Source organism: Nomascus leucogenys, chromosome 12 (assembly GCF_006542625.1).
Source record: "Nomascus leucogenys isolate Asia chromosome 12, Asia_NLE_v1, whole genome shotgun sequence".
Classification (NCBI taxonomy): Eukaryota; Metazoa; Chordata; class Mammalia; order Primates; family Hylobatidae; genus Nomascus; species Nomascus leucogenys.
Window position 1 is genome coordinate 31343394 of NC_044392.1, and position 17349 is coordinate 31360742.

The following is a 17349-nucleotide window of genomic DNA, read 5'->3' on the forward strand; positions in this document are numbered from 1 at the left end:
TGAAAGAGGATGGGACTTTCTAACCTAGAAAAATAATCAAAGGAGATTTAAGAGCATATCGACTTTATATTTTGATATGAAACATCCAAACTGTTTTTCACCTTCCTTCAGGATGAAACAGAAGAAAAATCTTAAACTGTGACATAGAGGATTCAAAATAGCTATAAAGAAGAATCTTCTATATTTAAAAGATATAGTAGATTCTGTGTCTTTAATATCTAAACCAACCCAGAAAAAAAATTGATTATAATCTCACCTGAAGGCAAGAGAATTATTCCTGTGAATCTCAAGAGATATTCTTCCTTAGTATAGCAAGTCTTCTAGATGGAAGATTCTCAAACTTGCCTGAGCATCAGAATCACCTGGATTATTATTATTATTAATAGTGATTCTTGGGCAACACTTTCAAAAAGAATCTGTGTTCTTTATTTTTTTTAAACTTATATTTTAGGTTCAGGGGTACATGTGCAGGTTTGTTACACAGGTAAACTTATGTCACAAGGGTGTGATGTACAGATTATTCTGTCATGCAGGAAAGATGCATAATACCTGATAGGTACTTTTTCAATCCTCACCCTCCTCTCACCCTCCATCCTCAAGTAGGTTCTGGTGTCTGTTGTTCCCTTCTTTGTGACCATATACACTCAATGTTTAGCTTCCACTTACAAATGAGAATACGTGGTATTTGGTTTTCTGTTCCTGTGTAAGTTTGATTAAACAAATGCTCTCCAGCTCTATCCGTATTGCTGTAAAAGACATGATCTCATTCATTTTTTATGGCTGTGTAGTATTTCATGGTGTATATGCACTACATTTTCTTTGTCCAGTCCACCATTGATGGACCTTCAGGTTAACTCCATGTCTTTGCTATTGTGGATAGTGCTGCAATGAACATAGACATGCATGTGTCTTTACAGCAGAATGATTTATATTCCTTCAGGTACATGCCCAGTAATAGGATTGCTGGATTGAATGGAAGTTCTGTTTTTAGCTCTTTGAGAAATTGCCACAGTGCCTTCCACAATGGTTGAATTAATTTACACTCCTACCAACAGTGTATAAATGTGCCCTTTTCTCCAAAATCTTACCGGCATGTGTTATTTTTTGACTTTTTTTTTTTTTTTTTTGAGACAGAGTCTGTCTTGGTTGGAGTGCAGTGGTGTGATCTTGGCTCACTGCAACCTCCGCATCCCGGGTTCAAGTGATTCTCCTGCCTCACCCTCCTGAGTAGCTGGGACTACAGGCATGCACCACCAGGCCCAGCTAATTTTTGTATTTTTAGTAGAGCATTTCACCATGTTGGCCAGAATGGTCTTGATCTCTTGACCTCATGATCCACCTGCCTTGGCCTCCCAAAGTTTTTGGATTACAGGTGTGAGCCCCCACACCCGGCCTTGACTTTTTAATAGCCATTCTGACTGGTGTGAGATGGTATCTCACTGTGGTTTTGATGTGCATTTCTCTAATAATCAGTAATATTGAGCTTTTTTTCATATGCCTGCTGGTTGCATATAAGTCTTCTTTTAAAAAGTGTCTTTTCATGTCTTTTGCCCACTTTTTAAAAATTTTACTTTAAGTTCTGGGATACGTGGGAACAATGTGAAGGTGTGTTGCATAGGTATACATGTGTCATGGTGGTTTGCTGCACCCATCAACTTGTCATCTTTGTTTTAAGCCCCACATGCATTAGGTATTTGTCTTAATGCTCTCCCTCCCCTTGTCCTCCACCCCGCAACAGGCCCCAGTGTGTGATGTTCCCCTCCCTGTGTCCATGTGTTCTCATTGTTCAACTCCCACTTACGAGTGAGAACATGCGGTGTTTGGTTCTCTGATCCTGTGTTAGTTTGCTGAGAATGATGGCTTCCAGCTTCATCCATGTCCCTGCAAAGGACATGAAACTTATTCTTTTTTATGGCTGCATAGTATTCCATGGTGTGTATGTGTCACATTTTCTTTATTCAGTCTATCATTGATGGGCATTTGGTTTGGTTCCAAGTCTTTGCTATCATAAATAGTGCTGCAATAAACATATGTGTACATGTGTCTTTAGAATAGAATGATTTATAATCCTTTGGGTATACCCAGTAATGGGATTGCTGGGTCTAATGGTATTTCTGGTTCTAGATCCTTGAGGAATCACCACACTGTCTTCCACAATAGTTGAAATAATTTACACTCCCACCAACAGTGTAAAAGCGTTCCCATTTCACCACTTCCTCTCCAGCATCTGTTTCCTGACTTTTAAATAATCGCCATTCTAACTGGTGTGAGACAGTACCTCATTGCAATTTTGATTTGCATTTCTCTAATGACCAGTGATGGTGAGATTTTTTTTCATGTTTGTTGGCCACATAAATGTCTTCTTTTGAGAAGTGTCTGTTCATATCCTTGGCCCACTTTTTGATGGGGTTGTTTTTTCTTTTAAATTTCTTGAAGTTCCTTGTAGATTGTGGCTATTAGACTTTTGGCAGATGGGTAGGTTGCAGAAATTGTCTCCCATTTTGTAGGTTGCCTGTTCACTCTGATTATAGTTTCTTTTGCTGTGTAGAAGCTCTTTAGTTTGATTAGGTCCCATTTGTCAATTTTGGATTTCGTTGCCACTGCTTTTGGTGTTTTAGTCATGAAGTCTTTGCCGATGCCTATATCCTGAATGGTATTGCCTAGGTGTTCTTCTAGAGTTTTCATGGTTTGGGGTTTTACATTTAAGACTTTAATCCATCTTGAGTTAATTTTTGTATAAGACACAAGGAAGGGATCAAGTTTCTGTTTTCTGCATATGGCTAGCCAGTTTTCTCAGCACCATTTGTTAAATAGGGAATCCTTCCCCTATTGCTTGTTTTTGTCAGGTTTGTCAAAGATCAGATGGTTGTAGATGTGTGGTATTATTTCTGAGGTCTCTGTTCTGTTCCACTGATCTATATATTTGTTTTAGTATCAGTACCATGCTGTTTTGGTTACTGTAATCTTGTAGTATAGCTTGAAGTCAGGTAGTATGTTGCCTCCATCTTTGTTCTTTTTGCTTAGGATTGTCTTGACTATATAGGCTCTTTTTTGGTTGCATATGAAATTTAAAGCATTTTTTTCTAATTCTGTGAAGAAAGTCAATGGTAGCTTGATGGGAATAGCATTGAGTCTATAAATTACTTTGGGCAGTATGGCCATTGTCACGATGTTGATGCTTCCTATCCATGAGCATGGAATATTTTTCTATTTGTTTGTGTCCTTTCTTATTTCCTTGAGCAGTGGTTTGTAGTGCTCCTTGAAGAGGTCTTTCACATCCCTTGTAAGTTGTATTCCTAGGTATTTTATTCTCTTTGTAGCAATTGTGAATGGGAGTTCACTCATGATTTGGCTCTGTTTGTCTATTATTTGTGTATAGGAATGCTTGTGCTTTTTGCACATTGGTTTTGTATCCTGAGACTTTGCTGAAGCTGCTTATCAGCTTAAGGAGTTTTTGGGCTGATACAATGAGGTTTTCTAAATATACAATCATGTCATCTGCAAACAGAGACAATTTGACTTCCTCTCTTCCTATTTGAATATGCTTTATTTCTTTCTCTTGCCTGATTGCCCTGGCCAGAACTTCCAATACCATGTTGAATAGGAGTGGTGAGAGAGAGCATCTTTGTCTTGTGCCAGTTTTCAAGGGGAAAGCTTCCAGCTTTTGCCCATTCAATATGATATTGGCTGTGGTTTGTCGTAAATAGCTCGTATTATTTTGAGATATGTTCCATCAATACCTAGTTAATAGAGAATTTTTAGCATGAAGGGATGTTGAATTTTATCCAAGGCCTTTTCTGCATCTATTGAGATAATTATGTGGTTTTTGTCATTGGTTCTGTTTATGTGATGGATTCTGTTTATTGATTTGTGTATGTTGAACCTGTCTTGTATCCCAGGGATGAAGCCGACTTGATGGTGGATAAGTTTTTGATGTGCTGCTGGGTTCAGTTTGCCAGTGTTTTATTGCAGATTTTTGCATCAGTGTTCACCAGGGATATTGGCCTGAAATTTTCTCTTTTTGTTGTGTCTCTGCCATGTTTTAGTATCAAGACGATGCTGGCCTCATAAAATGAGTTCGGGAGGAGTCCTCTTTTTCTATTGTTTGGAATAGTTTCAGAAGGAATGGTTTCAGCTCCTCTTTGTACCTCTGGTAGAATTTGGCTGTGAATCCATCTGGTCCTGGGCTTTTTTTGGTTGGTAGGCTATTAATTACTGCCTCAATTTCAATGCTTTTCATTGGTTATTCAGGCATTCGACTTCTTCCTGGTTTAGTCATGGGAGGGTATGCGTGTCCAGGAATTTATCCATTTCTCCTAGATTTTCTAGTGTATTTGTGTGGTGGTGTTTATAGTATTCTCTGATGGTAGTTTGTATTACTGTAGGATCAGTGCTGATATCCCCTTTATCATTTTTTATTGTGTCTATTTGATTCTTTTCTCTTTTCTTCTTTATTAGTCTAGCTAGCAGTCTATCTATTTTGTTAATCTTTTCAAAAAACCAGCTCCTGGATTAATAGATTTTTTTGAAAGTGTTTTCATGTCTCTATCTCCTTCCTTTCTTCTCTGATCTTAGTTATTTCTTGTCTTCTGGTAGCTTTTGAATTTGTTTGCTCTTGTTTCTCTAGTTCTTTTAATTGTGATGTTAGGGTGTCGATTTTAGAGCTTTCCAGCTTTCTGATGTGGGCATTTAGTGCTATTAAGTTTAGCTCTTAACACTGCTGTAGCTGTGTCCCAGATATTCTGTTAATGTTGCCTCCTTGTTATCATTGGTTTCAAAGAGCTCCTTTGTTTCTGCCTTAATTTCATTATTTACCCAGTAGTCATTTAGGAGCAAGTTGTTCAGTTTCCATGTAGTTGTGCGGTTTTGAGTGAGTTTCTTATTCCTGAGTTCTAATTTAATTGCAGTGTGGTCTGAGAGACTGTTTGTTATGATTTCCGTTCTTTTGCATTTGCTGAGGAGTGTTTTACTTCCAATTATATGGTCAATTTTAGAATAAGTGCAATGTGGTGACGAAAAGAATGTATATTCTGTTGATTTGAGGTGGAGAGGTCTGTAGATGTCTATTAGGTCCACTTGGTCCACAGCTGAGTTCAATTCCTGAATAGCCTTGTTAATTTTCTGTCTCATTGAGCCGTCTAATATTGACAGTGGAGTGTTAAAGCCCCCATTATTATGGTTTGAAAGTCTAAGTCTCTTTGTAGGTCTCTAAGAACTTGCTTTATGAATTTAGGTGCTCCTGTATTTGGGAGCATATCTATTTAGGATTGTTAGCTCTTCTTGTTGCATTGATCCCTTTACCATTATGTAATGCCCTTCTTTGTCTTTTTTGAACTTTGTTGGTTTAAAGTCTGTTTTATCAGAGACTAGGATTGCAATCCATGATTTTTTTTTTTTTGCTTTCCATTTGCTTGGTAAATATTCCTCCATCCTTTTATTTTTAGCCTATGTGTGTCTTTGCACATGAGATTGGTCTCCTGAATACAGCACACCAGTGGGTCTTGACTCTATCCAACTTTCCAGTCTGTGTCTTTTAATTGGGGTAATTTAGCCCATTTATATTTAAGGTTAATATTGTTATGTGTGAATTTGATCCTTTCATCATGATACTAGCTGGTTATTTTGCACATTAGTTGATGCAGTTTTTTCATAGTGTTATTGGTTTTTATATTTTTGTGTGTTTTTTGCAGTGGCTGGTATCAGTTTTTCCTTTTCATATTTACTGCTTCCTTCAGGAGCTCTTGCAAGGCAGGCCTGGTGGTGACAAAATTCCTCAGCATTTGGTTGTCTGTAAAGGATTTTATTTCTCCTTTACTTATGAAGCTTAGTTTGGCTGGGTGCTTGAAACCCAGGGTCCTGGTAGTGTAGGAACATGAGGGAATCTACTGATCTGCAGACTGCAAAATCCATGAGAAAATTATAGTAACACAGCTGGGTAGCACAGTCCCTCCATGCTTCCCTTGGCTGGAGGAGGGATGTCCCCCAGCCCCTTGCACTTCCTGGGTGCAGCAATGCCCCACCCTGCTTCTGCTCACCCACTGTGGCTTGGACCCACTGCCTAACGAGTCTCAGTGAGATGAACTTGGTACCTCAGTTGGAAATGCAGAAATCACCTGCCTTCTGCGTTGGTCTCACTGGGAGCTGCAGAACAGAGCTGTTCCTATTCGGCCATCTTGGCCCCTCCTCTCCTTTTTTGCCCACTTTTTAATGGGATTTTTTTTCTTGAAATTTAAGTTCCTTATAGATGCTGGATATTAGACCTTTGTCAGATGCATAGTTTGCAAATATTTTCTCCCATTCTGTTGTCTGTTTACTCTGTTGATAGTTTCTTTTGTTGTGCAGAAGCTCTTTAGTTTAATTAGAGCCCATTTGTCAATTTTTGGTTTTGTTGCAATTGCTTTTGGCATCTTGGTCATGAAATTTTTGCCCACTCCTATGTCCAGAATGGTATTTCCTAGGCTGTCTTCCAGGGTTTTTATAGTTTTAGGTTTTATATTTAGGTCTTTGATCTGTCTTGAGTTGATTTTTCTATATGGTATAAGGAAGGGATCCAGTTTCAATCTTCTGCATGTAGCTAGACAGTTATCCCAGTATCATTTATTGAATAGGGAGTTCTTTTCACATTGTTTGTTTTTGATGGCTTTGTCGAAGATCAGATGGTTGTAGGTGTGCAGCCTTATGTCTGGGCTCTCTATTCTGTTCCATGGGTCTATGTGTCTGGGTATTTTTTGTTCTTGCCTTTGGTTTTATTTTATTTTGAGACAGGGTTTCCCTCTGTCACCCAGCCTGGAATGCAGTGGCATGATCTGGGTTTGCTGCAAACTCTGCCCCACCAGGCTCAAGTGATCCCTCCACCTCAGTCTCCCAAGTAGCTGGGACCACAGGCACATGTCACCATGCCCTGCTATTTTTTTTGTAGTACAGGTGGGGTCTTGCCAGATTGTTCAGGCTGGTCTCGAACTCCTGAACTCAAGCAATCCACCTGACTTGACCTCCCAAAATGTTGTGATTACAGGCATGAGCCACTGTACCCAGACTATGTTTCTGTTTTTGTACCAGTTCCATGCTGTTTTAGCTATTGTAGCCCTGTAGTATAAGTTATGTAACATGATGCCTCCTGCTTTGCTCTTTTTGCTTAGGATTGCCTTGCCTATTTGGGCTCTTTTTCAGTTCCACATAAATCTTGAAATAGTTTTTTTCTAGTTCTGTGAAGAATGTCATTGGTAATTTGAAATAGCATTGAATCTGTAAATTGCTTTGAGAAGTATGGTGAAATCACCTTAGGTCATTATAATGTGCACTCAGATTTGGAAAACACTGTCCTGAATATAGTTATCTGAAGTTTTAAATGGAGGCCTATTTTATACCTAATGTATTGGAATACAAATGAATAGTGATAAACACCAGTGTCTTAGCTATAAGTTTTAGAATTTGTAACATTGTCTTTGAGAAAAATTTGTACTTCAAGTGTAATACAACTTTCAAAAACTCTTATTTTAGGCTATGTCCCCTCCAAAGCAGAGTGTGTAATAATTTGTGTAAAACATTTTATTTAGCATATAGTCTTAGGGAGCAAGGGTGAGAACCAAGAAAGTAAAACAAAAAAGACACAAAGCCAAGACAAAAGTGCACACCAAGCTGGTCACTCTATGGGTAAATAAGGCTTGATGTCACCAGAATCTTCTGAGAAGCACATAGAATGTCCCTCAGAATTATTCACCCAAAGGCCAACTGAAGAAGTATCTACATATGGTTTCTCATCCACCATTGTTTAAAGATCAGCTGTCTGTGGATGCCTGCTGACTGTATCATGCTGGCATCCTATGCCGGTACATCAGAGAAGCCTCAAGGCAGAGAGAAAAAGGAGAGCACACTTGAGTTGAGACACTGTCAGCCCAAGTAAGTGGAAGCCTCCTGGGCTCAAATCTGGGGTAAGACTGTAAAGATGTGAGGTGGAGAACAACAGACATCACAAGTTCTAATTTAATAAGATTACAATTGTAATACACATCAATTACTAAGTGGTATATCAAAATAATGTGTACATTGGGATTAACTGGGCAGAAAGTATTAGATAAATAATAATACCATCATGATTTTTAAATAACTACTTTAGCTGGAGATACATTTATAACAATGCCCTATAGCAATTTAGGTTATAGAATTTAATGTTTTAAATTATTTTCCCAAAACTTTGTACTATGTTCAGATAAGTAATCACCCCTTGCTAGCCAGACCAATAAAGCAGAAAAGAGAGAAGAATCGAATAGACACAATAAATATTGATAAAGGGGATATCACCACTGATCCCACAGTAATACAAACTACCATCAGAGAATACTATAAACAACTCTACGCAAATAAACTAGACAATCTAGAAGAAATGGATACATTCCTGGACACATACACCCTCCCAAGTCTAAATCAGGAAGAAGTCGAATCCCTGAATAGACAAGTAACAAGTTCTGAAATTGAAGCAGTAATTAATAGCCTACCAACCAAAAAAAGTCTAGGTCCAGAGGGATTCACAGCCGAATTCTACCAGAGGTACAAAGAGGAGCTGGTACCATTCCTTCTGAAACTATTCCAAACAATAGAAGAAGAGAGAATCCTCCCTAACTCATTTTATGAGGCCAGCATTATCCTGATACCAAAATCTGGCAGAGACACAACAAAAAAAGAAAATTTTAGGCCAATATCCCTGATGAACATTGATGCGAAAATCCTCAATAAAATACTGGCAAACCGAATCCAGCAGCACATCAAAAAGCTTATCCACCACGATCAAGTTGGCTTCATCCCTGGGATGCAAGACTGGTTCAACGTATGCAAATCAATAAATGGAATCCATCACATAAACAGAACCAATGACAAAAACCAATTGATTATCTCAATAGATGCAGAAAAGGCCTTTGACAAAATTCAGCACCCCTTCATGCTAAAAACTCTCAATAAACTAGGTATTGATGGAACATATCTCAAAATAATTAGAGCTATTTGTGACAAACCCACAGCCAATATCATACTGAATGGGCAAAAACTGGAAGCATTCCCTTTGAAAACTGGCACAAGACAAGGATGCCCTCTCTCACCACTCCTATTCAACATAGTATTGGAAGTAATCACCCCTGTGATTACTCACAATCTGTGAGGATTGTGTTCCAAGACCCCTAATGGATGCCTGAACCCATGGATATCATCAAACCCTATATATACTGTGTTCCTTCCTGTACATAGGAAATTATCATAAAGTGTAATTTATAAATTAGGCACAGTAAGAAATTAATAACAATAACTGATAACAAAATACTAAAATAATGTACTATAATAAAAGTTACATGAATGTGGTCTCTTTCAAAATATCTTATTGTACTGTACTCATCTTTTTTCTCGTGATGAAGAAGGGATGAAGTGGGATGCTACACTATTTCATCATGCTAGTCAGAATGGCCGCTATTTAAAACTTGTGTATTGTTTATTCCTGGAATTTTTCATTTCGTATTTTCTGACTATGGTTGACTGCAGGTAAATGAAACCACAGGAAGTGAAACCATGGATAAGGGAGATTTTTGTATGTTAAAAAACATTTTTAATGTTTTAGTATGAATAATTTTAACATGTACAAAAGTAGAGAGGCTAACACAATGAGCCTCTCCGCTCCTACCCCAGCTTCAGTAATCATCAACTCAAGTTACTTTTGTTTTGTCTGTATTCTTACCTCCTCTCATCCAATTATCATGAAGCAAACCAGACATCATGTCATCTCATTCAAAAAAGTTGTCTTGGCCGGGCGCAGTGGTTCACACTTGTAATCCCGGCACTTTGGGAGGCCGAGGTGGGTGGATCACTTGAGGTCAGGAGTTCAAGACCAGCCTGGCCAACCTGATGAAACCCCATCTCTACTAAAAATACAAATATTAGCTGGGCGTGGTGGTGGGCACCTGTAATCCCAGCTACTTGGGAGGCTAAGGCAGGAGAATCACTTGAACCCCGGGAGGGGGTGGAGGTTGCAGTGAGCCGAGATTATACCATTGCACTCCTGCCTGGGTGACAGAGTGAGACTCTGTCTCAAAAAAAAAAAAATAAGGTTTCCTTAAGTATCTTTAAAACGTAAGGATCATTAACAAAATTCATAAGTAAAATATTTTTACATCCGTGAAGGGTAAAAAAATTTCCTGAATATAATCAAACCTCTTTAAGTTTTTCTGATTATCTTATGTATTTTTTAATAGTTGATCAATTGTTTTGTCTGAATCAGGATCCAAACAAGGTTCACACGTTGAATGCAGTGATTATGTTTCATATCTCTTGTAAACTTTGGGTTCTCCTTGTTCTCTTTCTTTGCCATTTATTCGCTGAAGAAATCTGGTGTTTTGTCCTATGGAATTTTTCACGTTCTAGATTTTGTCCAAAAACTTTATAAGGTTTTAAATAATCAAGCCTTCAGAAGAAAAAGTCTAGCAGAATAGATTAAGGAAATGGCTAACTTAGGACCACAGTTGTCCTTTTTTCCCCCGTTTGTCGCTAACAAAACCCTATAGAAGCGGATGGTTTATTCATTTCAGTGGTCATCCAGATTGGTGCTGACTTTCAAAATCTAAATGGTTAACATTGTTTGGGGATCCAAAATTCAGGAATGTATCAAGGCAAAGGTGTAGATTATGAAAATAATATATATACATTGTATATAGATGATATGATTTGGCTCTGTGTCCCCATCCAAATCTCATCTTGAATTGTGATCCCCGTGTGTCAAGGGAGGAACCTCGTTTCCCTCATGCTGTTCTCCTGAAAGTGAGTGAGTCTCACAAGATCTGATGGTGTTAAAAGTGGCAGATTTTCCTGTGCTCACACTTCATTTCTCTTTTCTGTTGCCATGTGAAGAAGGCATGGCAATCACCTTCCACCATGATTGTAAGTTTCCTGAGTTTTCCCCAGCCATGTGGAACTGTGAGTCATTTAAACCTCTTTCCTTTATAAATTACCCAGTCTCGAATATATATGCATGAAATACAAATATGTGTATATATCCGTATATATACAAAATATATCTATTTGTGTATATATATTTTGTATATGTACACATATTTGTATCTCATGCATATATATATATGTGTGTGTTTTAAACATGTTTAAATATATGAATTAAAGGCTTATTTTCATTTTTCTTGAAAAGTTTACCCAGTCAATAAATGAAAGCTTTCAGCCCACATTTCTGCTGGTAAACAAGATAGAAAACCATATATTCCAAACCTCTTTTGCTGTTAAAGGGATTTCTTTCAACCCTAAAATATATATTCATGCTTTGCCTGCATTACAACTATTTTGGATATAGACCTAATTTCTTGATTTATGATAAATAAACATTTCATCCTGTCATAACCATCTTGCTTATATTCAAAATAAACAGTGTGCATTATTTGGAAATAGTGTAAATGTTAGAGTTACTCAGAGCCATAGAAGCAAGACACAATTGCTTCTCTACTACCCTAGTAACCTCCCAACTAATCTTCCTGCTTCTATTTCCACAACTCTCCCCAACTTATTCTCTGTATGGCTGACAAAATGATGTTTTTATGCTCAATTCTGGTTAGCAGAATAAGCATTTTTTAAACTTACAAATACAGAAATAAATTTTAGAAAGAAAAGTCGATAAAATGGTTCAAAGTAGTTCTTTGGAGTTGAAATCAGGATGGGATTTTTTCCTAATTATTACAATATAATTGCTGTAATATCATTTGATGTTTTGTACACATGTATTATACATGTGTTAGTTTGGCAAAATAACTTTTTTTGTCAAGGAACACAGTTGTAACTGCTGCATCCCTGATGAGGCTATCCCCTACCATCCTGCCATCTCCGTCTTGGGGCTGCTTTAAATTATCCTTCCCAAGTCCTGTTTCTTCAGCTTTTCCTTCAATTCTAAAAATTCCTTTTTAGTTGGGGTTGATTTCAGTTGTTTGCAACCAAAGAGCTCTGATTGATATACATGGACAAATGTGCGTCTCATCTTGCGTCTCTCCAGTGGATCCCCACTGCCTACAGAGCAGTCAAGGGCCTTGGCTGGCCATCCAAGGACCTTCAGGACCAGGCCCCTCTTCTCGCCATCAGGTCTCTGTCACCATTTTTGTTTCTAGGGGAGCCAGTCACAGATACTGACTGTGCATCTATGGGTGTGCTAGGCTCTCCCTTTTTTCTGAAGTGATGCTTCTCCTTTCTTTGGCAGATGGTTTTTCACTTTCAATCCTTGGCTCAGGTATCAGCTCCACCACAAAAGCACCACTGAGTCCTTCATTTGTGCTCCTGTAGAGCCCATATATACCTCTACTTACTATTCCCTGACAAAGATTGATACTATTTCTGTATGTATCTGTCTTCTCCATCAGACTCTAAGACAATCAAGAGCACAGCTTCATTTATTTTTATACTTCCAATGCCTCCTACATCCCATCACACTCAAATTTAAATTTTTTGTGAGCTGAAATGGATACTTCTGAATCATAAAAGGGGTTAAATTATATATTACATAATTGACTTGAGCATTCAAAAATTTGCATGTTAGTTTTTTTTAAAACCTCTACCCAAAAAGGTACTTTAAAAAATACTAACATTAACAACACTCAAAAATCAAGTCAGCTCTCCTATGTATGATAGTTGGTCTTCAATGGATAAAGAGTAGAGCTCTATTGACCTTTTGGGGAGAAATTATCAGGCTCTCCTTGATTGCACTGCCATGACGACATGGCAACATCAGTATGATCTATTTAAACATATACTAAAATCTAAATGTCTAGGGATCTGTCCTTGTTCGCATTCGTTTGCTAGGGCTGCTGTAACAGAGTACCACAAACTGAGTGACTTCGACAAAATAAATACATTAGCTTACAGTTCTGGAGACTAGAAGTTCTAAATCACGGTTTCAGCAGGGTTAGTTTCTTCTGAGGGCTATGTGGGAGAATCTGTTCCATGCCCCTCTGCAGCTTCTGGTGGTTGCTGGCAATCTTTGGAGTTCCTTGGCTTATAGACGCATCACCCCAATATCCTCCTTAATCTTCATGCTGCATTCTCCCTGTGTAGGTGTCTGAGTCCAACTTTTTTCCTTTTATAAGGATACCAATCATACTGGGTTAGGGCCATCCTAATGAACTCATCTTAACTGGATCATCTGCAAAGACTCTATTTCCAAATTAAATCACACTCACAGGGGATAGGGCTTCAACATCTTTTTGAAGGACAAAATTCAACTCATAGTAAGTGTCTACTGTGATCTCTTGCCACTTTCCCTTCCCTGGTTACACTGGCCTTCTTCTGTTCCTAGAACAGATCAATGGATTGACCTTCTCACTCTCATGGATTTGGTACTTCCTATTCTTTATACTTGGAAAACTCTACCTGTCCACTATAATCTTCTTTAGATCTGAGGGCCAAGCCAGAAAGTCTGGCCCTGACCACTCTATCAAGGGATGTCCCTCCAGCCACCTGTTATTAGTCTATTTATTTCTGTATAACCCTTACCACTCCCTGAAATCACCTTGTTCTTTATGTGTTTGCCTCTCCTATCTAGAATGGAGGTTTCAGGACCACAAAGATCTCACCTTTCTTCTTAATGATGCACCCTCAACACTTAAAACAGTACTGGGTGGTGGTAGAGGCTCAGTAAAGAATGATTGTGTTACATTGAATTAAATGTACTCACAAGTAAGGTAAAAAGGCAATCATTTGGAGTCACATAAACAGATAGCATAAAAATTTACCAAGGAAACAAGAAAAATGAGGACGTTATCCAATAGTTATTTTTTTCAAATAGGAAACACCACTATCCTCCCTTCTCCCATGACTCAATGTTGCCTTGGATCACACGTCACTTTTTTTTTAACATAGCCTCCACTGACCACCCTATTTAAAATCACATCTCTCTACCTGAGCCAGTATTCTCACATAATTCTTTGTTGTTCTATTGTTCCATAACACTTATCACTTTTAAAATACTTTATAATAAACTTATTCATGCTGCTTTTTAAAATTGCCTTTGTCTTCTCCAGTAAAGATATTTGTCAGTTTTTTATCACTGAAGTAGCAAAAGAATTTAGAACAGTGCCTGGTACCTAGTAGGTGCTCAATAAATACTTGTAGATGGCTGAATGAGAAGTGCTGTCTTGCCCTTTCAGGTTCCAAATTGTTTACTTGGGCACTATGGCAATAACAGAAGCTTATTTGTAAATGAAAATGTGAAAGAAAATTCCAGATTAAAGAAGAGAGAATTCGAATCAAAATGGTGTGCACAATGCTCAGTGTTTCTATGCAGGTTCTTTCTATCCTTGCTTAACATTTTGATGTTTATTGGTCCTCACACATTAAGTTCCCATTAGGTTAAGTGAATCCTGCAGGAGCTGTATTGGTTCAGAACTCCGGGCTTCACTTTTGCTTTGACCATAATTGAGGTTTTTGTCATTCTCTAGGCTGAGTGGTTAGTGGTTAGTAGTCAGTGCAGTCTCTAGCCAGGCCTATTATATTTCCTTTTTTTAAAGGAATGTTTTTCCCCCCACCATACCAGCATAAAAGGCCTCCCAACAATCCAGACCAACCTTTGTCTTAATGGAGTCTGAAGTTCACTCCCCTGTTTATGATGTGTAACAACTGAAGTGGGAGATATAAAGTTTGCAGCTATTATGTAATCAAAAACATTTGTGTTTTCCCAAAAAGGAAGGAGGAGGCAAGAAGGGGATGGGGAGATGGGGAGGGGCGGGGGGTAGGAAAATGAAAACCCCCAGATTTGGAAGCTCAGAGCCTGTGCTGTGAGCAGGAAGTTGAAACTCATCCAGCTGTCACATAAAAACAAAAGAAAAATACTTTATGTATTCAATCATTATTAAGGCTCTGCATGCCTATTTCCCATGTTATTTGCCAGCCAGTATATATTGGTTTTCAAATGCTAGCATTTTAAGAGCAGTAAAAATATTTGCTTTTAAGTTAAAAATTGCTTCATTTCTGAAGGCCATAAAAACAAAAATTCATGTGGCAAAAGAGAAAAAAAAATATGTTACTCTCACCCTCACCTTCAAGCATTCTTTACTGAAACCAAAGAGCCCTCTATTGCTAACTTGGAAGGGCACTTTCTAGATGGAGGGTTGCTGTAGGCTGAGCCAGCAGTGCACCAGTCCCAAAAATGTTTTTTAGGAATAAAATATCCAGTTTCCAGTGATGTTGTAGTGGTGGACAGGACTTCAAGTCTAGCAGATGATTGCCCTTTGGGCTGCCAGCACATGCTGATTCTATAGAGAGGAGGTCTCTTTAAGCCAAACTGAAAGACGGGAAATTTGGGGAAGTAAAAGTTTTTTTGGGCATCTTTCTCTTCTAGCTTCTCTGTATGAATAGGGAAACCACAACTGGAATTGAATTATTAAATTTATTAATCTTAGCATTGTGAAGTGTTAGAACTAGAACATACTGAAGAAAGCAAAGGCCTAACTCTGCATTTTGCAGTTGAGAAAATTGGAGCACAGAGAAATGCTGTGACTTTGCCAAGGTCGTGAGTCTATTCAGCATCTGGGCCAAGCTTCCAGCTCACTCACATAGTTGTCTGAAAATAAACATTGAATGAAAGTATTCTGATTGTGATTTACTCATTTTCCCTCTTTGGTCATCTAATAAGTGTTCTTGTGCTGTCCTCTAAAACCTTATAGAAAGATTATTTTACTACTTCTGGAGGAGAAAACTCACATATCACTGTTTAGTCTATTTACTTCATTTCCATAAAAGACCAAGTTGAGAATGTGTTTTATACACTCCAGGTCCACATAAACATAAAATTTGATCCCTTATGAATAGAAATGTTTGTGGTGGATTCTTAAAAGGCAACAGTGTTCTGATGCAGCTTTCCCACAGGAAAGAGTTCCCGAATTCCCAAATTCCTGTTGATGATGCCAATTTCTCTCGAAATTAAGACTTTGTTTATTTCACCCTTACTGTTATTTTTGCCCGTTCACCATACCTCCAGTTGAAGTTCAGCCTCTTTTTTTTTTTTTTTTTGATGTGGAGTCTCACTCTGTCTCCCAGGCTGTAGTGCAGTGGGACAATCTTGGTCACTGCAACTTCCGCCTCCCGGGTTCAAGCGATTCTCCTGCCTCAGCCTCCTGAGTAGCTGGGATTACAAGCGCACACCACTACGCCCAGCTAATTTTTTTTATTTTTTATTTTTATTAGAGATGGGGTTTCACCATGTTGGCCAGGCTGGTCTCAAACTCCTGACCTTGTGATCTGCCCACCTTGGCCTCCCAAAGTGCTGGGATTACAGGCATGAGCCACTGCACCCGGCCAAATTCAGCCTCGCTTTAGATACTTCTGTCTTAGCTCCTTATTCAACATCTTTTTGGCTTCAGTTCAAAATTGCTCTCCAAGAGGACTAAATAATCTTGACGCTCATTGTCACCTCTTTACTGCCCTTAATCATTGATTGGCATGTTTTTGTTTATCCAGGTCCTGGTGCAAAGTGCCCTGCTAAGTTCTCCTGAGCTTAACATCTTCTTTCTATTAATACATCCTAAATTCTTGACACTTTTTTCTTCTCTCTTACTTTCTAAATTTATTACGTTTGAAATAAATATGCACAAAATAATACATCAATCAACTTCATCCCTATAACTCTTGCATATATGCATGTGTGCAGTTTTAACAAATGATAATACAAACACTTGTGTGTACACCATCAAGTTTAAGAAATAGAATACTGTTGATGTTGTTGAAGCCATTATAGGCTCCTCCTGATTGTATCTGCCTCCCTTCCAAATATTTATTATTCCATTACTTTTCTTTATAATTTTACTATTTATGCATATGCCCCTAAGATATGTTTAGCTTTGCTTTTGTTGAGGTTTAAAAACATGGCACCATATATATATACACATATATGTATATATATAGCTTTTTGTGACTTGCTTTTCCTGCTTACTATTTTGTTAAATTATTGCTTATCAATAGATGTTACTTAGTTTTCATTGCAGTAAGGAATTCCATTATATGACTATTTCACAACTTATTCATACTTTCTACTTTTGATTGATAGATGTTTGGGTATTCTCAGTTATTTGTTTTTACAAAAATTGCTGTTATGAACATGTTTATTCATGTCTCCTGGCTTATTCACTAAATATTTTCTCTAGAGTATAAAAGAGTAAATTTATTTTTACATTATAGGCTGTAAGTATTTTCAACATTATACCTCAACATTATTAGGTAATGTAAAACTATTGCCTGAAGTCGCTGTACCATTTATATTCCCATTACTCCACAATCTCTCCAACACTTGGATTTATCCAACTGTTTTTGTTTTTTGCTAATTTGGGTGTGTGA